General features: G+C 35.4%; 1 long non-coding RNA gene and 1 pseudogene across 1 annotated transcript; one reads left to right on the top strand and one right to left on the bottom strand.

Moving 5' to 3' along the window:
* Positions 1-13,294: 13,294 nt before the first annotated feature.
* LOC127128056 (uncharacterized) lies at positions 13,295-15,308 on the top strand. Its single transcript, XR_007805649.1, has 2 exons — positions 13,295-13,735; positions 14,812-15,308. It is a non-coding gene; the product is annotated as an uncharacterized LOC127128056 (long non-coding RNA).
* A 6,970-nt stretch (positions 15,309-22,278) lies between these two features.
* On the bottom strand, positions 22,279-26,006 carry LOC127128055 (pentatricopeptide repeat-containing protein At5g66520-like; annotated as a pseudogene).

The raw sequence follows: 26,006 nt of genomic DNA, 5'->3' as shown, positions 1-26,006 counted from the left end.
CCTTCATTTCATCCATTTTCTCGTAGACATCCGAACCCTCACACGACTCAGAGTGATAAATGGTGTCCTCTACACGAGGTAAGGTGTGCACAACGGGAGGTGGCACGGACATGACCGGGCTAGATGCCGACATGAAAGCAAAAGTAGGCGCAAAGCCTTCAGGCATAAAGTTGGACGGCATTCCCCACAGGAACCCGGCAGGCATAGTAGGCACAAAATGAGCGGTAGCAGCAGGCATTATAAAGGTAGCCACCTCAGAAATAACCGTCCTCCCAGGAGGAGTTGCAGGCATTGGAGAAGATTGACTCTGAGCAGCAAGAACTGACTCCATCATGGCAGTCAGGTGTGTGATCTCGTCCTTCAGCTCTCTGTTCTCTTGCTCTAGATGCTCCATAATTCTGAGATGATTAGCGTGGGTATTGTACCGATGAGTCAGCTTGGCTAAAGCATAGAAGAAACACCAATGAGATATCTGGCGAAAGAGAAACCTGCTTATGCAAATGATGCATGAAATGTAATGCTTGTTTATTTATTTTTGTTTTCAAGGAACTTACTATATCATTTGCAAACATATATATCAACAATTGCAATAATTTTTATATGACCAAAAATCCCTTTTCATTTAAAATAATTGGAAGGATTACACTAAGTACAATTTCAGAAACCACATGAAAAGTACAAGAGAAAAGGAGACTAGTCATCCTAAGGATCCCTAACAACGTCGGAAGATCTGGCTGAAGGCGCGTACTTCCTTCAAATGCGATGAATCTCTTTCTCAAAAGAAGCCTTCATCTGAGTCTTCTCCAGGACAAGCTGATCAACAATCTTCTTCCAATCAACGGAAGGCTGAGGCATGCAAGAAGACGAAACCTCTGGCTCTCTCTGTCTCTTTGTCACTCGATCTTCAAGTTGCTCAATAAGTGCATCTTTGTCCTTAGACTCCAATTGCAACTCTTCATGCTTTTTGCTCAAAGCACGGAAACACTCTTCCCACATATCTTTCTCTCGCTTCATCTTGATGAGTGCATCTTTCAACTCCTCTACATCTTGGTTAGGGAGAGTTAATGGTTCAACCACAACCATAGACATAGGTCTTTCACAGGGATAAGGCATCTTCAACTCCAAAGCTCTCTTCTTCACCCAAAGAGTGTAAGCCTCCAAAGCTACACAATTGCACGGACCAAGCTCGGATCTTCCTTTCCTATGCACATTATGCCAAGCATGCACAATCTTCTGCTTCAAATGTTGGGGATCTTTACCCTATTGGTAGAAAAGACCTTCTAACAAAGTGCTATTAGGTTTGTATCTCAAGGGGAACCCAAGTTGACATCGAGCCAAAGCAGGGATGTAGTTAATTCCTTCTTGTGTACCAATGAGAGGCGCATTAGAGAATTCACCACAACTATCAATAATCTCCAAACTGCTTAAAGATGGATCATACCAAACTATATCATCATTAGTGAGAGACATAAGTCTCTGAGACCATCTTAGACATTGTTTGTTCTCCACAAAAGCAAGTGTCTGAGGCAAGTGCGAAATAAACCAGTTCTATAGAAGAGGAACGCAATAGGCAATAGTTCCACAACCCTTAGAATTCCTTAGATGCAAAGAGAAATACATATCACCCAATAAAGTAGGCACAGGATTCCTAATCAAGAAAAGTCTAATGGTGTTAACATCAATAAAACCGTCAATGTTAGGGAACAAAGCTAATCCATAGATGAGCAACAAAAAGATAGCTTCAAAAGTGTCCACACTACCAGCTTGAGCAAAGGCAGTAGCTTCTTTGATGTGGAAATCAGATGGCAACCCAAACAATCCTCCTTTCTTCATCCATTGAGCCTCTATCTCAGACTTCTTCAAGTGAAGAGCTTCAGCAATAAGATGAGATCTAAAAATCTCCTCCAATCCACTAAAAGGCACTCTACTAGAAACAGGTATCCCCAAAAGATGAGAATACTCCTCCAATGTAGGCACAAGCTAATAATCTGGGAAAGTGAAACAATGGTAGAGAGGATCATAAAGCTGCACCCATACACTCAAAAGCCCTTCAACCACATCAGAGACAAGATGGACAAAAGCTTCCCATGGCGTTGTTTGAATTCCAAGGGATCTAATACAAAAGATGCTAGCTTCCTTAACTCTTTCAAGTTGGGACATCTGAAACTGTACTTCTTAGTGTTCCTTCGTCCATAATCCATGGTCTGAAAATATTTGCAAATAATACCTCAGTTCCTTGAAATTTTTGTGTGATGAATGTTATGATGTGCATGAATGCATGAATGCAACAATCACAAATAAAGGATCGCACACAAGGCAAACAAAGGTCAAGGGATGAATCAAATCATTGTCAAGATCAATCATCCATTTTGGTGGATTATGGTTTACACCTTATCAACACCCAAGTTCCATTGATATTGACAAGACTTGATTGGATCAACCAAGAATCAAGGGTTTGTTGTAAGTCACGAGCATGGAGTTTGGGTAAGAACCATCCCAAAGGAGTGAACTAAGGATAAAAACCTGTAAATCATGTTCTAAAAAGTTCCCAGAGTCTTAATTCCATCTATCGGATATTACAGGTTAAGATGACCGACTCATCGACCCATAATATTCTTAAGAGAAACTCGTCTGAGTGTAGTATCGCGTAACAACTGTTATCAAGTCTACACTTGAACAGTTTCCGCACTACGTTTTAAATAGGCCAAGAAGGGGTAAATGTTCTACGGTCCTCAGCTTCTCCTACCCAAATTAGAGATAGTAATGCCTAACCACAAATACTTGTGTCACATTTCCAAATCTAAAAGAGTCTCCACTGAGCAGATGGATCTCAAGCCAACTTGTAAAGGACTACTCCACACAAGTCGAACATGACTATACCATCCTCCAATCTTAATTGCACTCAAGTTCGGGTTAGAACTTATCTCACCACTCAGAGATCACCAAGCACAACAAGCAGATTATATCACACATACATATATATATATATATATATATATATATATATATATATATATATATATATATATATATATATATATATATATATATATACATATATATATACATATATATATATATATATATATATATATATATATATATATATATATATATATATATATATATATATATATAAACATCACATATATACAAATATATACATACAAAAAGTAGGCTAAACCCACTGGAGACTACTCCCCAGCAGAGTCGCCACTTAATTTCTGTAGCGGTAAATTCATGATCATCAAGCTATGGATAAGCTAGAGATCAAATAACAAGAGTCGACACCGCGCTTTTATTGTTTCCAAGGGAAAAGGGAAAAAGTACGAACAAAACCCAAGGTAAGAAGTTTTCAAATCAAAACTAATAAAATGCCAGAGATTACACGTAAGGGGGTTGGTTACACAGAGGGAAGGTGTTAGCATCCAAAGTGTTTTAGGTACTCCTAGGGAGCCCTTTTGTGTGCATATGTATTTTGTACAAAAATGATGTTTACAAACAAATAGAATGGGGGGATGAGAAAAGAATTCATTAATTATATTTTTGTGTTTGACAAGCCCTCCGGACTTGTGCCTACGTACCAACATAAAAATGAGGGATCAAAACCTCGTAGTTTGTGATACAAATTTCAAAGTGGATGCATTGCTTTTAACAAAAATTAAGTTTAAAAGGCACAAAAGCTTAAAAATGGTTTGAATGAGTTAGTTCTTTTTGGCTTTTTGAATTTTTAAGTCAAGTATAGTTAAGTTTATTTACATATTTGATTTAAGAAAAGAAGTTTAAAAATGCAATGGCATAAGGCCAAAGTTTCTATCTTTTTGCAAAGTGGTCAAAGTTTAGAACAAAACAAGTTCAAACAAAGAAGATTTTGAAAAGGGAGGGAGAGATTTTGAAATTAAAGAAATTGGGAGAAGATGAAGGGACTAATCCTATGCACAAAATTAAAAGTTAAGAGCTGAAAAGATCTGACCAAATGGATAGCAATCCAATAGACAAGAATGTCAATAGAAACTCATACTTCCCTTGGAAATTTAGAATTAAGCAACACACAAATGCACAATTATATCAATCTTGAAGAGAAAAGGCATCAAATAAATATAGCCACGTCCAAGCTTTAGCCACTCCATGATCTTCTTCAAATTAGCCCATGTAGCAGATGAATTTCACAAGTCACGGGTTCAAAATAACAGCTACGCAATGATCATGTTGCAGGTGAACTCAAAGGGGTCTTGAATGATGTATCAGATGAAGTTTCACATTGCAAGCACTTGATTTCTCAATAAGTTGCCATTGGCCAAGTCCTTTAGCATAGGAATGTTGCCTAAGTTCAAAGTCCATTTGTCCAAGATCAAGCCAACAGTCCATACAAAAGTTTTTTAGGGTTTTTGTTGTTATTATGTACATTAATGGTCAAAGACCACATAAACAAACAAAGTATATACAAACAAGATATATCACACAATATGGTCCAAGTGGACAAAGTGAAAACTGCATTAACATAAATAATTAGAATGATATGAATAATGGCAAATGAATAAAGGCAAGAATTAAATGACATTAAAGTAAATGGCTTGAAATTAAAAGTTAGTTGTTAGTGGGTTAGAAGTTAGTATTGTTTTGCTTTTGCTTTTCATTTTTAGACATTATTTGGAGAACATTCAACCCACTTATCACAAGCATGGACGCTTGAGGCAAGACATCTTCCAAAGGAAGGAAAAAAGGTCAAGTTTCCACACAATACCATGAAAGAGGGGAGACTTACAATCCCACTAACTAGAATGATATGCCTTTTGTGTCACAAATTTAGTGCTATGTTAAGCAATCGTAATTGGACTTATGTAGAAGTCACAACTATTTGAGGTCGGGCAATAGAATTTTGGTGTTAATGCATGTTAGAGACATAGTATAATGGACTATGCTCATGAAACATACCACACACAAAAAGAATATCCAAAAGAGGTGGCCTAATCTCATCCATACTCATGTTAATTTTTCAATCAACTAGCTTTAGGACTTTGAGATATTATAGGCCAAATGAGATGAATGCATAAAGAAGGGGAATGAGATGAAGAGGGAGGGGAATGGATCAAAACTCCAAATTGGTCAAAGGAGGACTTTTACCAAATTAATATTATCCATTCATTTTGGGAGATGAAATGTACATTCCATCAATCCCCCAAATCCAATGATATTAACTTGACAAAGTCAAATCAACCTTGACCAATGCCCAATAATAAGAGTCAAACTCAAACAAGTCATCACAATTGGTCAACAAAATTATTTGGCATTTATTCAAATTAAAAATACTAAAATAAGGTATTTAAATTAAATATGGTTTGTCAAATTCCTAAAACCTCATTAAAACACCAAATAAATGGCCATGAGATTTATCATAGGTCAAATAAGGTCAAAGGACCTTGGAGAAAAAATTTCAAAATTTTTAAAGACTTAAAAGTATTTTTAAACAATTAAAAACAAATGTAAAATCAATTAAATCATTAAAAATATTAATAATGATCCAAAAAATAATTTTAATTCAGAATATGAAAGAGGAAATTATTTGAAAATTTTAGGTGAAACTCTCATATTTTTTGGATCAATATTAAAATTAATATGAATTAATGAAAATCAAAGGAATAAAAATTAAAATCAAAAAATCAAAAAAACGTGGACCACTTGATCTGCCTCATTAATTGAGGTGGCAGATCAAGTGGTTGAGCGCGCGCGTTCCATGATGCGCCTGAGTCAAACATCCACACGCTTGGTAATCAATATGTACGCTCATGATTAAAACATTTTGAATCCATCTAATGGCTCTGGACCGTGACACATCATTGCCGGAGCAAAGCGCGGGTCGTCTTCTCAGGCGACCTTGTCCGGACGGGTCCATTCATCACCACATCATAAATGAAAAAGGAGGACATGATCTGAAACAAAAAAAGGCGTAGAGCACGAATCTGACCTCAATTTTAACTAACTCCACATATATAGAAATATATGAGGAGTTGAATTTTGAGGTGTGTCAACTGAGTTGCTTCGATTTGACCTCTAAGCAACTCAATCTTCTTGCCTACATTGGTAGGACTTCAGACAACCAAAGATCCAAGAGAATTGAGTGGAATTGAGAGAGAATCGAAGAGATGAAATTTTCTGGAAAATACCTTCAATGCAGGTCTGGATTCACTTGTTCTTGCTTTGGCTCATGCTTGATCTTGCTCAGGATGGTTGCAGAAGTAGATTAGGATGCACAAAAGGTCTTGGATCCCTGGAGTTTTGAATCTCAAAACAGTGAGATTCAAACTCAATTTCCAAAGGAAATTCTCAGGATTATCCTCTCAAATGGAAGGGTTTGGTGTTTGGGATCAAAGCTTGCGCGAAGGGGTTTTTAATTCTGAGCATATGGAGCTCTATTTATAGTTGGATCATGAGATATTTGCACCTTCCAAATGAGTTTCCAAAATTGGCAATGGGTGATGCATGTGTGCATGGACGTGTATAGGCCCATGAGATCATTCCTTTTGGTCCATAATTGAGTGTGAACAAGTCTGAAATCAACTTGGAGTGCTAGGCAATTGTACATGGAAGCTTGAAGTTTGATCTTTGCCAAATGATGATGCAATGTTCCAGCCATGCGCAGCCCTAGAAAATCTTGTCCAAAATGTATGAAAGTGGACTTTTTGGAAAGGTTAGATCAAAAGGAACAACTTTCATGTTCAACCCTTTTTCATTTGGAGCTTGGAACATGAAAAATTTTGAGGTGGAAGTTTGGAAATTTCAACATGTTGAAAAATTTTCTGTGTCAAGCCATATATCTCAATATTCCACCTTGCTTAACGTTTTATGTGAGCTTTAAATAAGAAACGTGTATTCATTAAAGTTGTAGATCTTTCAAAGACCTTCAAAATGGTCACCAATTTCATGTCATTTGGATTTATAATGATAGAGTTATGCATTTTTGAAGTTCAGAAAAATCACTTGCTCAATGGTATAGGTCAAAAGTGACCTATAACGTAACCTCATATCACATGCTCAAAAAGTTGAATTTGCTCTCACTCCAAACATGAAACTTGAAGTAGACATCTTGGATTTGATTATGCAACTTGGAAATCTTTCATCTCATAAAAATTGAGCAAGTTATGACCTTGGGAAGTTGACATTCAAATTAGGGTTTAGACAAAATGACCTATAATGTTTCAACATAGAAACTGATTTTCCAAGAAAACCTAGCCCTAGGTCTCAACATGAAAGTTGTTTGGAATGTCATTTAGAGTGACTTTGCTCTTGTAATCATTTTCATATGGTGAAAAGTGTAGGAGATAGGGTCTAGGGAGACCCAATTTTGATCAGATGAATTCATCTGGCCAACCACCATCAACCAACTTGCTAGCCTTCAATTCTTTGGAATTTCCCAGCTCATGGTAGATCATATATTCATAAGATGATGAATTTTGAAGTGTACCTTGAGAAATTTGATCAATTGGTAAGATAGCTTGTTGGAGAAGTTACTCAAGATACCTAGTCAAACTAGGGTTTCCAAGGCAAATCACCCTCAAACTCTTGAAGAAAACTTGATAAATATAACATGTAGGAATCAATGGAACTCATATATGATGCTCATAAACATTCTTGGATCAATTCATGGTTGTGCTATTTGCCATGAGGGTCTCAAACCCTAGATATGAACTTGATAGATCAATGGAGATCATGCCCTACCTACAAAAGAGTTAGGCAAATGCAAAGACATATTTTTGGTATTTTGGTTAGTAAAATGATAATATACAAGTATGATACAGTCACATAGTGCTTGGTGATTTCTCCCAAAACAAACTCAATGAAAGAGGGGTAAGGAGGATGCCAAGGTATGATCCCAATGCTAATGCATATGATGAAATTGCATGAGGGATCTTAGGGTCAAAATTAGGGTATTACACAAAGAATATTTTAACAATATTTTGGATTATTTTTTATTTAAAGTGGGATTGTACATTGAAGTTATGCGAAAAATATCCAAGCACGTCTCTCGCTCGAAGATACAATAGAGTCTCCATAAAACTTTATTTATTCCCTAAGGAAAGAGAAAATATCGATAAAACCCAGGGAAAGAGAAACGGGTAAGGAAGTTAATTATGCAAGGGTAAGTTATTATCACCCCTCACATCTGTTATACTCAACAAGAACCAGTTTGTTTGTTCTATGCTCGAATGAGTTTTACTATCTAAAGATTACTTGTGAATGATAAAGGGGAAAAAGAATGGAATATGTAAAGTGGTTGGGGAGGATCAGGGCCTTCATGGCTACATATCCTTAAAGTGCAATAAGGAATTCAAAGCTTTATAGTTCATAGAAATAAATGTGGGAGATGAAAGAAGTGATAAAGGTATGGTTTGAAAGGTTATTTGAATCCATAAGGTAGGTATATTTGAACCAATGAGAAAAGCTGGCATATTGGCCGACAAATAAAGGGTTTTGCCTATATAAGATTGCAAGGTAAGTAATTAAAGGACAAGTTCTTTTATACAAGACAAACAAAAAGGCTCTTGGTTCAAAGGAAGACATTGGTTATTGGCCCAAAGGTATATATGGAACTAAAAAAAGAATGTATTTGGTTCAAAGAGAAAGTGTATCACTGAGGATGAATGATTTGATTGAAGGTATTGAATGATGGATGATGAAATATCTGGATGGGGCCCTAAGGCAGAAGCGTGACTTGTCCGGATTGGAAGCGTGACTTGGATTCTAGATATTGAATCGGAAAGCGGTGAAACGTTGGGTTCACATTGCGGTACCACATGCATAGAGTCACATGTCTTGCATTGAGTCACATTAGAGTCATGTGATAATTGAATGTATGCATTGATGTGATTGTGATGTGTGTATGAGATATGGTAATTGAATTTGGTGATGTTTGGATACATAACTTGGCAAAATATGTGATTATGTGATAATTGTAGTTATGTGTATATTTGGGAATATAATATTGGATTTTAATATTATACTCCTTGAGTTCTGATGTATGCTTGAAACATGTGAAATAAATATTGGTTGGCATTATTTACATGGTTATCCAAGGTGTGATGAATTCCGTTAATTGTTGATTTAATCATTGTGCCTTATTATACTTCTTCATAATGATTTGAATTCTCACCCTTCTGTTTGAATGTTGCCTTTACATGGGCATCGTGCAGATACTCCAGAGTAGTATTGCTGAAGTAAGTGGACGGTAGCTCACTCGAGATTAGCCGGAGAGTTTCCGTATTTTAGTTTGGAGACTAGGTAGTGAGTCAATGCTCTTGTCATGTAACACGGGGTAGATTGGTAGTATTGAACTCATATCTGATTTGGATATGTATTATGTTATTACTTGTGAACATGATTGATTGCAATTTGTTGTTTGAGTGGCCATAGTGCCAAATATTCTGGATATGGTTTTTAGTTATCTGGAGGAGATTATTGAGAGATGATCATGGTATGGGACATGAATCATTTTATGAAATGTATGAATATTCATTATTTTCCGCTGCGAACGCATATTCTTGGATATTCATGATATTTGAATTGTGTTATTTTAAAATAACCAGGTGTATAGTATATTGATGATGAATGATGTTGGTTTTTGAAAGCTTTTAGTTTTTGAAAACGTCGATGTGATGCCCTTTTGTTTATATGCGTGCTTATTTACTCTGATTATATGTTAAGTATTTTGGGGTAGAAAAAGGGGTGTTACAATGGGCAAGTGAAGCAGACATGAAACGTCATCCAAAGTAATGCTCATTTCACCAAACGGCATGTGAAATGAAGATGTCTCTAGATGCCATCTTTCCACAAATGCAGAGACAAAATTTGTGTCTATCTTGTTCAGACTAGTTCTCTGAAGTGAAGATAAACCAGATCTAGATACCCAACTCTCCACCTGTTGTGGAAGAGCCAATGGAATCCTAGATGTCAGCTTCAGTCCATGTCCAGCAACCTTTAACTCTTTCTTTGGACCTCTTTCCTAAAAACAATTAAAACACATATTAGAAAATACAATATAAAATATTCAACTATTATTCATTTTCAAATATATCCCGTTTATTTACCTCACCAAACCATAAATGGCGAGCAACATGATGCTCGTACTTCACCAAAAGAGACGTATCGTACGGCCCTCCTGGATATCCAGTCGGCTCTACTGCAGATGAAGATGCGCCCCGACCTAAACTGCGGTCTGGAATCCTACCATCTGCACCTCGTCTTCGAACCACTACAAAAAAATATTATAACAAAATAATTAAAAATTAAAAAAATTTAAAAAAAAAAAAAGAACGCACCGGAACACCTCAAAGAAGAGTTCCAGCGTGGAGAAAAACAAGGTTGACTACCGGAACACTTCTTAAAAGAGTTCCGGTTTAGTTCATCCAAACCGGAAGTCTTTAAGAAAGAGTTCTGGTACACAGCCAACCAAACCGGAAGACTTTCTAAAAGACTTTCGGTTCAATGCCCAAAAAATGCAGCGAACCGGAAGACTTTGGATAAGTGTTATGGTATACAATATGTGAACCGGAAGACTTACTCTTAGTGTTCCGGTTTACAATGCCAAAAAATCCCAAAAATGTTTGTTCCGAAAGTCTTCAAGCGCAAATGGAAAAAACTTCCATTTCTGAAAAATATACCCTATTTATATGAGGGTATTTTGGTCAAAAAAATTATTTGTAGGGGTGTGGGTACAGTTGTAGGGGTACGAGGTAAAGTTTTCTCCATACAAGTGGTTTTATAAATAGAACCCTTGTGTAGAAGCATTTCACTAGATGAAATTCTATTTCTCTTCCTCTCTCACTCAAAGCCTTCATTCATAGCAGCTAGCACTGCGACTGAAGGAATTTGTTCGTGTGGATTGAGTAGAGGTGTTATCACCATCAAACATTCGTGATCACTCCTTAGATCTACATCAAAGGTTTCAATCGCCACAAGAGGTAACGATTTTTTATCACTGATAATGCATATTCGTAAAGATCACTAAAGGAGAATTTTTAATTTTCGTTGTGTTTTGGATTGCAATTTTCCTTCATAAGATTCCCCAGCAGAGTCGCCAGCTGGAGCTACGTGAAAAATACCCGAGAGCATCACACACTCGAAGTTACAACAGAGTCACCGTCGAGCTTTATTTGTTCCCGGAGAAAAGGGAAAACATCAATAAAACCTAGGGGACGAGAAATGGGTAAGGAAGTCGGTTATGCAAGGGGAAGGTATTAACACCATTCACATCCGTTGTACTCAACTGTAACCATGTTTCTTGTTCTATGCTCGAATGGGTGCTACTATCGAAAGGTTACTTGGGAATGATAAAGGGGAAAAATAATGGAATAAACAAAGTGCTCGGACAGGATTAAGGTCCTCCTGCCTACGTATCCTTATAGTGCGATAAGGAATTCAGAGCTCCATAGTTCATAGAATTAAAGATGGGAGATGAAATAAGTGATAAAGGTATGGTTTGAACCAAAGGATAAAGTTGTTTGAACCCATAAGGTAGGTATATGTGAACCAATGAGAAAAGTTGGTATATTGGCCGACAAATAAAGGGTTTGCCTATATAAGGCTGCATGGTAAGTAAACAAAGTACATGTTCTTCTATACAAGACAAACAAAAAGGTTCTTGGTTCTGAGGCACACATTAGTTATTGGCCCAAAGGTATCTATGGAACTCAAAAGAAAAGTGTATTTGGTTCAAAGAGAAAGTGTATCACTGAGGATGGATGATTTGATTGAAGTTATTGAATGATGGAGGATGAAAGATATGGATGGTGCCCTGAGGCAGAAGAATAATTTAATATGCTCTCCAAGGATTCGAATCCTCGTTCCTACGTATTCTCATCGTGCAATGAGAAATTCAGAGCTTCATAGTTTGTAGAACTAAGACGGAAAAAAAAATTGAACTAGGTGTTTGCCTAAGTAAGTAGGACTAACAATACAAACAAGAAATAATGAAGGAGTATGACTGAAATGATGAGAAGTATAACTTGTTCCAAAAGAAAATGGTATTATTGGAATTCTAAGGGTAATAACATTTGAATTAATGAGTAAAGGTGGCATGAACCAATATATGGTATGGCAAAAAACAAAGGGGTTTTTCCTAACATTAGGACTTTCAAGAATAAAAAAAAGGATGCTTGTCTAAACAACTAGGATTAAAAATATAAACAATAGCTCTTGATTCAAATGTGGATATATATGGAATCCCAAGAAAGATTGTATTTGGTCCCAAAAAGACAATATATCACTGTGGATGATGTTGCAAAAGAGTTGGTAGTCATTTGACTTGATCCACACTAAAGTCTACGAGTAAAGATGAATACTCTAAGAAACAGGGTCATTCTTTCCGTACCAAAAGATATTCAAAGTAAGGATATGAATTCTCCCTCTCATCCCTTCTTTACTACTTAAGGCTCATGGCATGTGATACTCATCATAACTGGAAAGCTGATGAAGAAAACTTCCCTTGTTGCTCCTTATGATGAAGTGTTACTTGTGAAGAAAGAGACTTGACAATCATTTAAATAGAATTTTACTAAAGTCTATGAATAGAGGTGAATACTCTGAGTAACTAGGTCATTCATATCGTACCCAAAGATATTCAAAATGAGGATATGAATGCTCCCTCTCATCCCTTCTCTACTACTTAAAGCTCATGGCGCACAACTTGAATCATGATTAACAAGTGTTGATACACCTTTGTTGTGCTTGAATAGTAGTCCAGCCTGTCTGAATTGCTTGACTTGTACTGACTTGAAGTCTGAAGTCTTGAACTTGAATTGATGTCTTGATATCCAGTGCAACTTCAATACAAGGGAATTTCAATATCAAGTGATCAAAAGTTTTTTGATCACTTGAATAGGATGAGGGAATGAGCACATATCAAATGATTTGGTTGACCAAAATGAACTTTGAACAACTCAATCAATGGGGATGAAAATCAATTATGAACTATGTACAATGGATTGAGGATCTAGAAACCCTAATGAATTAATCAAATCATATGCTAATTTAGTTCTAGAATTTAACCTAACTAAAGGAACATGTTAATTATACAATGATTATCAATTTACTACATGCATTAAACCTAAAAAGAATTAAAATTCTATTTAACATGGTGAACATGATTATCAATTAAGAAACAAATTCAAGAAAATAATTAATTTTATTCTAAAAGAACAATTAAATGAACAAAACAAATATTGAATTTTCCATTATTTTTCTATCAAATAAATGCTAAAAATAACATAAAAAATAGTTAAAAATCACACAAATAAAAGAAATAGAAACATGGGGGGTTTGCTGAAAATTCAATCACGTGCATAATTGACTCACGTTCTTCACGAGTTGAGAACCAAAAGTTCAAATGCCTTTTGTTTCCCTCCATCTGAACTCTCCTCCGCCGCACCGGAGGTCGCGTTCGGTGGTGGTGGAGCCCTAAACGTCAAACAAAACATGCCAAAACCTTCCTTCCATTGCCCTGAGTCTTAATCTCAAGTCCAAATTCCGAAATTTCCCAACATTTGCTTAATTCGAACCAATCCATACATGAACCCTAGCCAACCAAAATTGAAATTAAATCTTTATCCTCCGAATCAAAGCCCTAGAGTTTAGGGCTTTGATTCCCCTCCCCGAATCCTACATCCCGGTAGCTAGCACAAAGCAAACGATGAAGGAAAAACAGATACTCATCGGAGAAGATGCAGCTGACACCGGACTTCAGGTATTCTCCTCAACCTTTGAAATCTCCTTCAATTCTCTTATTGTTATTCAATTTTCCTTTTCTTTTGTTTTTGTGTTGTAACTGAGTCTTGTGCGTGCATTCTGAGATGTGAGTGTGTAGTAGAGGATGCGTGAGAGAGATAGAGAGCTTGAGAGTGTGTAACAATCTCTGAGTTTATGTGAATTCAAGGTGAAGTGAAGAGTGTTGTGTGATGTGAATGAGGGTGAATCCAGAATGGTGAGGTTGAATGATTTTATATAGATGGAATGAATGAACAGAAAAGTTGAACTCTATTAGTTTGATTAGTTGGATTTGATTCAAGGTTGTTAGCAGTTAACTCACAGTGTTATTAGTTAGTTAGAGAAATGAAGTTAGTTAGGAGATTCGAAATTAGATTTTCAGTTAGAAGTTAAATGGAAGTCAAGTGAAATGAAACTTGGTTAGGAAATGAGTGTGAAATGTGAAACTTGATTTAGTTAGATGCAGTTAAATGCTAACTTCAGTTAGTGGTGAAATTCCATTTCCCGTTGGTTACAAGTTGAGCTCTATTATACTCATTTTTCTGTTAGATGGAAAGTTCAGTTAGTTATGGTGAGTTGATGGTGATGGTGTATGCTTGTTAATGTTTTATGCATGTGATGCTAATGTTGTTGATTTGTTTATGTGTAGCTATTTGTTAATCAATTTCAGTTGTAGCTAAAATGTCAAATTCAGTCAGTGATGAATGTATCATTAATATTCTGTTATGGTGTTACATGGGCTGCTATGCATGTGTTATATGGACTTATAGGATAGTGTGAATTTATTAGCTGCTAGTTTCCTTGCTTGGGATGTTAGGTTGATGTTGGCTAGGTCTAGGAAGGTTTTATAATGTTGTTGTTATGATAATACATGATGCATTGCTTGGTTGGTTTTGTAGGTTGCATTGTTGATGCTTTGATGAACTGTTGTAACGCATGCCAAATTTGTTTTTCTGCTAATGCATTATATGCTTGTGATGTATGTATGATTTTTCCCTGTTTGTAATGTAGCTGCTAATTATTTTGATGTTCTGAAATGCTTGACATGCTATGTAGTTATTGTGAATGTCATGGATGATTGGCTTGAATGGATGGTTGTTTGGTACATGATGTTTGACCTGCTTTTGACTATCATGCATGGTTGGATAATGTATGTATGTTTGAATGCTTGGTTGTTGGCTTGTGGAACATGACCTCAAGACAAGGCAAAACAAGGCTTGGCACTTGAACATTCAAGGCATGACAAAAACCAAACTTGATGCAAAAAAGGGGTTTTCTTGGTCATGAAGAAAGTTAATGATGGAATCACATGGAAAGGTGCAAGAATGGATATACATTAAGCATTAGGGTTTAGGTCATGTAAAAATAGGTTAGTTGACTTTGATCAACTAGTTGACCAAAAAGTCAACAGTTGACCAAAAAGTCAACAGTTGATCAAAAAAAGTAAACTTTTGTAAATATTTTATTTTATTTTGTACGGACAATGTAAAATGATAATGTATGAATGAATGGACACCCTTTTGAATGAAAGTGGTATTTATGATTGAATGAAACCATGTTTTATTTTAAATTGAACTTTTCCCCCATATTCCATGTTTAGGTCATAGCTTGAAATCCATAACCTTTATTACACTTGAGTCAACAAGACTTTAAATAAGAATATGGAACTAGAACAAATGGAATATGAACACATGATGACTCAATAAACAATTGGTCAAGGATACACTAAGAAATAACGACCAATGAATGTACCCAAAAGACTTAAATCAATGGACAATGAAGCATAATGGAATAAGAACCAACGGACAAAGAATACACCACGCAGTATGAAGCAAAGAGAGAAACAAGGACTTTACTCAATGGACTTGGATATTTTAATGAAACATGCTCTTTTGGATGAGGACTTTGCATTGAGAGGATCATGAACCAATATACTATGAAGCATGGATCCATGGACTTGAATGCACTAGGATCAATGGACTTGAATGGAAACTAGAATGCGACTTGAATGAAAGCTTGAACCAAGGCCTTGGATCAGATGAACCATCAAGCATGTAGGCATGTAAATCCAATGGTCTACTTGTTGAAGGATTCCCAATAGAAATAGCAAACTTGATGATTGATTATGCATGACACAATGATCAAGAACCAACCTCCAATGAATTAGGATTTCAGTCAATCACACGACCAATAGTCAAACCAACATGGTCTACAAATGCCAAGTATCCATGATTATGGTTTCATGATGCCAACCAATCAAATCAAGGACCTCAGGCTAAGCACCAAGGCTCCAAAATCAAATCTCCAACAAATGACCCCAAGAATAGGGTTTGGTGATCAAACACAAACTCATAAAATCAGCCACAAGCTTCATGAGTATCAAAGTCAAGAATTAGGGTTTTGTGCATAGTTGAATACCATGAATGTAATCTCCATGATCCAAGATTCCAAAGATCAAGAAATTAGGGTTTCACCCCTTGATTCCAAATGATGAGCATCACCACAATCCTGGGGCGTGATCCTTAAGCAAACCCTAGCTTTTGTTGGGTATAAATAACCATAAATTTTGAATTTATGTTGATTATTTGAGAGTGTTAACTATGCATGAATGATACACATGTATGAGACATGAATGAGTGCAGATGAATCTCAAGCCAAAGGTTAAATGAAAAGTGAAAAGGGGAGGGAAAATTTTAGGGTATGACATACATCAAAGTTTATGTCCTAATACGTCTTAACAAAATAGACTTACCGAAAGAAAAAATTAACATTTATTGGAGGTTACTAGAGCTTTAAATTTCTTAAGTAAAGTACCAAACTATTTTGATGGTGGGAAAAACACAAGAAGGTGGTTGAACTGTGTTGGCTTTTTCTTTTTCAAGCTCTTTCAGCTTTTGATTCGGATGAATCTTGATCAGAATTTGAACACTTAGTTCAGAGTCTGACTTAGAGATAACTTGGTTTGATTTAAAAAGTCTATACCAGATTCTGAACCAAAATCTGACTTAGAGGATCATAGTTGACAACAACGGAATATTTAGTGCAGAAGCAATGCAAACAAAAATAATGACATAAACATTTATCCCGGTTCCTCTCACAACTCGAGAGTAGTCCAGTCCTATTGCACTTCCAATGGATTTCCAATATAACCAAAATGATTACAAATGCTCAAGCATACAAGCAAGAGACTTCTTTGCTTACACACACAAGTATAAGACTTCATTACTCAAGCATACACGCAAGAGACTTCTTTGCTTACACACACAAGTATAAGACTTCCTTGCTCAAACACACAAGTTTGAGACTTCATTGCTCAAGCACACAAGCTTGAGACTTCCTTGCTAAAACACACAAGTTTGTGACTTCCTTGCTCTAGCACACAAGCTAAAGACTTCAAATGCTCAAGCACTAAAGCAAGAGATTCATGACTCTATTTGGGTAAATACTATACTTGATATATAATCAGAGGTGTAAACATAATACAAATTAGAAAGACTCTAAGACTTGATAACTTCTAAAATATACAAGTATTAAGATGTTCTAAGTCTAGTAAATTTGACAGAGTAACTTCTCTTTTATTGTCAAGGTTCAGAGTCTGTATAGTAGTATGTTGTATTGAAGCTTGATACTCTTCTTCTTCAGGTCTGCAACTCCTTATATAGAGAAGGGAAAAAGATACGTTTAATACTTTCACCAAAAGGTTGGATAACCTTTGTACTTTATTAGACACATCAATCAAACACCTTTATGCAATAGAAATTATCCGTTGAAGGTCAGACAACCAAAGAGAGATTTTTCCTCAGGTCTTCACATGATCAAAGGGTTTTGAGTCTGTCATAGTTGCCTCGATTGAAGAGATTCTGCTTTAGAGCTTGACTTCCTTTAAACTTGACTCTTCTAAGGCTAATCATAATAGAGTCCTCTCCTTGGCTTCTGAAGCATCAGAGTCTAGGTCACCATAGGATGACTTTCTTCAGAGTTTGGATCACCACCAGAGGCAGAGTCTTCAAAAGTACTCTTCAGAGCTAGAGTCTGATCTTTAGATTCAGATTCCTCAAGCATCTCTTCATATGTTCTCAATCATTTAGTCATGCATACTTGAAAAGATGTTATAATACCCAATTGTTCTTTAAATACTTTGTTATCATTGAAACCCAAGGGATATGTTATTAACTAATTTTGTTCCAACGTATTTGTGGGGTGAAGTTATTTTAACAACTACATATTTAGTTAACATAATTCCCTCTAAAGTTATCAAATTTTAAAACTTCAATTAATACTTTCAAAGAACTTTTTCCTAGTACTTGTGTGTCAAGTGAGCTAACATTAAAAATCTTTGGTTGCACAACCTTTGTTCATGAACACAAAAATGTTGTAAAACTTGAACCACGTGCTATAAAATGTGTTTTTGTTGGATATTCCCTAACCTAAAAGATATATAAATGTTTTGATTCAAAAAACAAGAACATGTTTGTATTTATGGACGTTACATTATTTGAAAATAAACCTTTTTTTGATGACACTCATCTTTAGGGGGGATATAAAGGAAGACTTGTTTCAAATTGAGGACATGAGTTTTAAATAATTTTTCTTTTCATGTATCACAAAGTTCTAAGACTTATACTTATACACTAACAGAAAATAGTCATGATTCTTTATGTGATCCTACTCATGTTATGAGCAAGGAACTTGGTGAATCCGAGCCTACATTTTTTCATGTAGAAAACAAAGAGAATCTTGAAAACGATGATAATGATGATCTAATTGAAATGTCAAAAAATAATGGGTCACTTAAAGAGAACAAATTTGGAGTACGAAATAGGACTTAGAAATGGAAAGTTTTTGTGAAAAAGCACCATAAAGAAAGGAATGAGTCCACATCTCAACATTTTCAGGAATTTGAATCGGAGAATGATCAAACTGCTAAGATAAGGAAAGTTAAGTATATATTTTTTTTCTGAGAGTCGTGGTTTACATATGGATATAGATGATCATGTTTCCATTAGAAAACCTATTAGATCTTGCACCAAACACACTATATTCAATTTTATACCATATTTAAATTTGTCTTCATCTTTGTCTGTCTTCACCTTAAAATTATCTAGTGTAGAAATTTCAACAAGTGTATAGGTTTCTCTAGAAATTCCAAAGTGGAGGGAAGTTGTACTTGGGGAGATGAAAGCTCTGAAAAAGAACAAAACTTGGAGTGTTACGACACTACCAGATGGGAAGAAGATAGTTTGATGAAAATGGGTGTTTACTATGAAGTATAGTTTAGATGGGTCAACTGAAAGCTACAAGGCTCGCTTGGTGGCTAAGCATTTTACTCAAACCTATGGTACAAACTACTCAGAGGCATTTACTCTTGTTGCAAAATTGAACACTGTCAATATTTTCTTATCTCTTATTGCTAACCTGCATTGGCCCCTACATCAATTGGATGTTAAGAATGCCTTTCTCAATGACGATCTTGAATAAGAAGTATATATTTACATTCATCCTGGCTTTGAAAACAAATTCTGATCAAATGTGTGCAAACTAAATAAGTCTTTGTATGGATTAAAGCAGACCTTTAGAGCTTGGTTTGAAAAATTCACCCAGTCTATGAAGAAACAAGAGTACATTAAATGACAAGTTGACCACACCTTGTTCACAAAGTTTTCCGACAATGGAAAATTTGTTGTACTAATTGTTTATGTTGATGATATTGTCCTTGATGGAAATGATACAATTGAAATGGCAAGAGTAAAAGAGAAATTGTCAATAGACATTGAAATCATAGACTTGGGATCCATGAGATATTTTCTTGGTATGGAGGTTTCTCAATCAAAGAACGATATTGTGGTTTCACATCATAAATACATTTTAGATTTATTAAAAGAAATATGAATGAGTGGATGTCGTCCAGCAGATACTCCTATGGATCCTAATGCTAAACTTTGGAGAGAAGGTAATGTTCCTGTTAATACTTGATGATACCAGAGATTGGTTGAGAAGCTGATTTATTTGTCACACGTCTGACCTGACATTGCTTTCTCAGTTAATGTACTAAGTCAATTTATGCATTCTCCTTTCGCGGAACATCTTGAGGCATTCTATAGGATACTTAGATATTTTAAGGGAAATCCCTAAAAATGCTTACTTTTAAAGAAGACTAGTGAAGTAAATGTGTCTATCTTCACCGATTTTGATTGGCCAGGTTCTGTCATAGATAGAAGATAAACATTTGGGTATTGTACCTATATTTAGGGTAATCTTGTGAAATGGAGGAACAAGAAACAATGATTTGTAGCAAGAAGTAGTGCAGAAGTTGAGTTTAGAGCTTTGTCTCAAGGTATTTGTAAACGATTATGGGTCCATAGAGTCGTAGAAGAACTTAAGATGAAAATTGAGCTTCCTTTAAAATTATACTCTGACAATAAAATTGTTACTAGCATATCTCATAACTCAGTTCAACATGACATAACTAAGCATTTTGAGATTGATCGATATTTCATAAAGGAGACGTTAGATGCTAGAATCATATGTTTATCTTTTGTGACTTTGAGTCATCAAACTGTAGATATCATTATCAAAAGCTTGGCAAGACCTACTTTTGAACATTTGATAAACAAGTCGGGCATGATAAATATCTATGCACAAACTTGAGGAGGTTGTTGAAAAATACATCAATATGTATTTCCCTGTTTTATTATTTCCTAGGCAATTCTAGAGAATTCCATTATGTCACTTTATTTTTCAATGTAATAATTTTCTCCTTAATTGAATGAGAGAATTAATTGTATTCTCACTATAAAAACCCATTTTTGGTTGAGAAATAAATCATAAAAGTATTTATCTATTATCTTTCGATAGAAAGAATAGTAGAAGATGAGATTGAGAAAAACCATTTCAATCAAAAGAATGAGAAGAACAAAAAAGAGAAAAAATTTGTAACCCATTAATTGATTATACAGGTTTAGATTTAAAGGTAAATCCTCTTGAAGAATGGGAGAATGATGAGATCAAGAGTTCATTAAGCATGTGAAAGTTGAATTTTGTTAAGCAAACACATTGTGTCATTTTGAGAGCTTTCCTCCTTTGGTTCTATATTAGACCAATTTTTTTTTGTTTCTTGTGGTGACCTTCACTGCAAATTGTCTCAACAAACAATGGTTATCGTCCTTTCTAATCTGTTGAAAGAGTGTGGCTCTTCATTTATATACTTTTTCATCCATTTCTTTCTCAACTTTACTTTGTTTTAATTTTGTCTCAACTCCAATACTGCATGATTTTTTATAATTCTTACTCCATATTATTACATTAAAATCACAAGTTTTGTAAATTAATTAAATTATGAGAAAATGGTTAAATTTCAAATTGGTTAGCCATAAAGGAACCAAAGGGGAAACACTCTAATCCAAAACCAAATGAGCAAAGCTCTCAAATTCATGCAATGTGTCTGTTTAAAAAAAAATCAACTTCCACATGCTTACTGATCTCTCGATCTCATCATTTTCATTCAGAAGATGTGCATTTTGCTACTACGTCAAGTTGTAGATGTTTGTTATGAGTTTGTTCGCTCTTTACATCCCGAGTGTGGCTTGTAGTTGTTAAAGATTCTGAATTTTTTTTGGCTTAAGTGCTTATGTTTGCAGTTGAGGTTGTTTAGACATTCGACCTTAGAGTAATTACTGAAAAAATACTGGAAAATACTGGAGTGATGACAACAAATGTTGGAAAGTTCCTCGGGCGATCGATTGAGGAACATAATATGGGGAAATGTAGTGGTTGCAGATGCTACTAAGACCGGAATGTCTCCTTTGGCGAGATGAGAAGGATCTTGATAAGTGGAGATAAGGACCGACGCAACGTCCTCAATCGCATGGTGGATGTTGTGATGAACAATCAATCGATTTGATTTTAAATCTACCATTGTTGGTTGAGACAATTTGCAGTGATGCGATTAGTTAACAAGAATAGTTTATGCAAGACAACAGGGGAGATCAGGAGTTCGTCGTGGATTTTTGTGAGAATCAAGAAACGATTCTCAAAGACAGCGCCTTTATTCTGATGTGGAACCAAATTTTGGTGTGGAGCTCATGAATGGCATCATAGAAGTTCTCTAATTCAGACAACAAGACTCTCCTTTGAACAAAGAAAGAGGATGTGCATGCAAGTTAACACTTCATCACTTATGTCAACGAGGTCAGAGAAGTGTAGGTCAGAGAAGTGTAACTTAAAAGAATGAATGAAATCATCACACCTTGGTCCGACGTGTTGTCGTGTTTATATATGAGTGATAGTTAAAACTATCCCTCCTATGAATGCGTCATGGAATACAAAGACCGTTAGATTAGTTCCATCAATAACGATGAGTGTAGAGTTGGATTCTAGTGTGTTGCCTCTTGACCAGAGTTTACATGTTCCTCATTTTTAAGAAGGTAAAACTCTAGACTAGACCTTTCGAATTTGGCCGTTTTATCAGACCATTTTTCCGATCCATAACAATATTATTAAAAAAATTTACAATATATGAACACATAGTTTAAAACTTCAATAAATAAATCTAACATATTTATTCATCGCAACTCAATAGACGCTTGCCAATTATTTCTCCGCACTAAAAGTATCTTAATAAACATGAGTCTCCAATCATTATATTACCGTATATTATACATGAAACATCTTCCAACTTTAGACGAATGCATTAATTGGTTCCACTTGCTTAAACATGCTTCTAATTATCTATTCTAAACCTTTTTACATCTTTTTGTTGGGCTCACTTGAAGATGAGCGAGTTTTCTTTTTCTTTTTGTCAAGTGCTTACGAGTTGTCTCCATCAAAAACAACACTATCGTGATCAATATGAACACCTTTTGAAAGAATGTCTGACTCCATTTCTCTCTTAAGATCCGAGGTTGATGGCTCTTGAGTAGAAGCTTATCATATTTTCTTCTGTTGCTGTGCAAGGATTGAAAATTTCACCAATTCTTAAATTGTTTCTAAAACCTGTGTTTTGGACTGACCAATCTTTGTTCTCTCCCCCATCTCACTTTTCCCTTCCAGCTTATGCAATCACCAATTTGACTTACTAAAGGGAGTATAATAAGTTAAATGATATTAGCTTTTTTCACCAAAAAATAAGATAACAGACACCCAAAATAACATCATCCTAGCGTCTTCATGAAATGCAAGTAGAACACATATTTGTTCATTTTATAACAGAGTATTTATTATGAAAAAGGAAAACCAAAATGTAGATGAAACAGAGAACTAGAAAAACATATTAGAGAAATAAATATAAAAAGAGCTATAGCCCAATCTAACTATATCCAAAGCCAAAATACAGATTTTGGTCACTCCAAATCAGTTCAAGAGTGAGTCAGAAAAGTTACCATAAGATATTGCATATATGAAATTAGTGATAGCACACACAAAAAACAAAAGAAAAGAAGTAACAAAGAAAAGGGTGATGTTGATAACTTACCTTGTGGTGGCAGCAAGGTACCAGAGAGAAAATCCTAAAGGAACAATAAAGTAGTGACAACGGGTTAGAAAAGGCTCGAGTGAGGTTAGATAAGAATATGCATACGGTACATTCTTTCATAGTCTGTATACATAACTAAACTAAACACCACATTTCTTCACATGTGAATAAAATAGGGATTTCCTCTTCATAGATGTACAGGAAATGATTCAACAATAAGTAATATAAGATGCAAGGCATCTTATCGAAGAAGCATGCCACTGACACGAACACCAGAAATGACATTGACACATTAACACTGGTATTATTTTGAGAAAATTAGTTAATTCAATATAATCATGTGTCGCTACCATACACTGACACATGTAGGACACCAGACATACCTTAGATCAGAAGTGTTGGTACTTCAAAGCACCTTATGCATTACAAGTAAAGGATGTGGCTTTCCATCACCAAGCATCCAAAACACTGCGATAGATATTCCATGAAATTCTTTATACAAAAGCATCTTACGGGATCAAAACTAGTAACTGAAACTATAAATTTTTATTAATCAAATAAAAAATACCTAATAACCATCAACGAAAGCACCAAAACTCGGTTCCTCAAGAAAAAAGAATATTGGTTACAATGGCAACAAACAAAGCATTAGCAACTGCTGAACTGTCTCTTCAATTTTAAGAAAATGGTTTCAAAGGGCACAAACAGATGCCATACGTTTTCAAACTATTCTTCATATTTCTTAAATTTTCAACAGCTAAGAATGTAAAATCTACAAAACTCCATTCGCACATACAGTTTGATGAAAACCCAAATATAACGTCTAGAAAACTTAGATATGCATAGTCTATAAATGAGTATGGCATATCTATACCTTATTAAGTTTGAATCTTATGAACATAATCTGAATGCAACAAACTTTTCCTTGCATGTTCCCTGTAAGCATCATATCAAAAAATAACAGATAAAAAAGCAGCAATCTTATACCAAGTGACAATACATAAAATACCAAGCTTATATGGAACAGCTGGTGACCTTGAGAAGAAAACTTGAGTGCTCAAATAATCAAGTGCTGATTTTGCTATATAACAAGCGGAATTCTGCTTCAGAAGTTCCCTTGGCAACTCACTGAATTCATATTTTCATCTCATTGCTTAATCTATCTAAGACCAATGTGAGTTCTTTCATGGGAAGTTCAAAAGGTCCTCCAACCGAAAATTCCTGAACTACTCCATTGATTTCAATCATGCTACAACCCGGGACTTTTGTTTCAATTCCTCTTTCTTTCATTAAATTCCTTATTTTTTTGGCAGCATCGAACCTACTAGTTTTGGCATATATATCACATAAATTCATATAGAAAGCATGATTAAGAGGCTCCAAATCTAACAAATGACAAGCTACATTTTCTCCTAACTCTATATTTCCATGCATCTGACAGCCACCAAGTAATGCACCGCATACATAAACATCTGGCTTCATTGGCATGCTTCTAATGAGAATCATTGCTTCGTCGAAGAGCCTCGCTCGACTAAGAATATCAACCATGCAAGCATAGTGATAGATTTGTGGTTCAATCGAGTAAACATGTTTCATTACATCAAAGCACCATCGACCTTGATCTACCAAACCAGAATGAGAACAAGCTGACAAAAGTCCAACAAATGTCACATGGTTAGGCTTTACTCCAGCCCTTTCCATCTCTAAAAAGCAATCAAAAGCCTTCATTCCTAATCCATGAAGAGCAAACACCGAAATCATTGCCGTCCATGCTGAGGCATCCTTCTCAGGCATGTTGTTGAAGATCTCAAATGCTTGTTCCACATTTCCACATTTGCCATACATATTGACAAGTGCTGTTCCAATCACCACATCACATTCTATGTTGTTTTTTCTTAAATATGCATGCACCCATCTCCCATGGTCTATAGAACCTAGTTGAGCACAAGCTGAAAGAACACTAGCTATTGTAATCTTATCCGGTTTAACCACATTATCACCGCTCAAAAACTGCATTTCATGGAAAAGTTCCAGCGACTCCTTTGCATGGCCAGCTTGAACCAACCCTGTAATAATAGAATTCCAAGTTATAATATTTCTTCCATTCATATTTCTAAACAAATTCAAAGCCATGTCATGTTCCCCATTTCTCAAACACCCAACAATCATCGAGTTCCAAGTGACAACATCTCTAACAAACATTTCATCAAACAGCTTCCTTGCATTATTCAAAAGCCCAAAATTCATAAAAAGACTGATCAAAGAATTCCCAACAAAAACATCATTCAAAAATCCAAACTTTAACCCCTGTGCATGAATAACTTGGCCGGCAGTAGCACCACACTGCAACCTATTGCAACCCTTTACAAGAAAAGGGAAAGTAAGGTTATTTGGCACAATCCCCCTGTTAAGCATTTGCTTATACAACATCAAAGCCTCAAAATAATGGTTATCGTCACCTTCATTAATGCATCCATATGCTCTAATCATGATGTTGTAGGCACGAAGATCTGGGTTCTTGATCATGTGAAAGACATTGTTGGCATAGGTGAAAGAACCATAATTGGAGAAGGAGCAAAAGAAAAGTAAACGGGTAATGAGATAATATTGGTCATTTGTAAGTAAAGTTGGAGTCTTTAGAATCTGGTTATGAACAATTTTGATTTCTCTAAGGTTCTTACATTGTTGAATCAATCTAGAGAGAGTGTTTTTGAAAGTGACGCTTTTAGATTCCCCTAAAAATTTTGACATCGAAGAATGTAACCATAACAAAGCACTAAAA

This window comes from Lathyrus oleraceus, chromosome 3 (genome assembly GCF_024323335.1).
Source record: "Lathyrus oleraceus cultivar Zhongwan6 chromosome 3, CAAS_Psat_ZW6_1.0, whole genome shotgun sequence".
Classification (NCBI taxonomy): Eukaryota; Viridiplantae; Streptophyta; class Magnoliopsida; order Fabales; family Fabaceae; genus Lathyrus; species Lathyrus oleraceus.
Note: the sequence above shows the minus strand (reverse complement) of the source record. Positions and strands in the feature narration are given on the sequence as shown.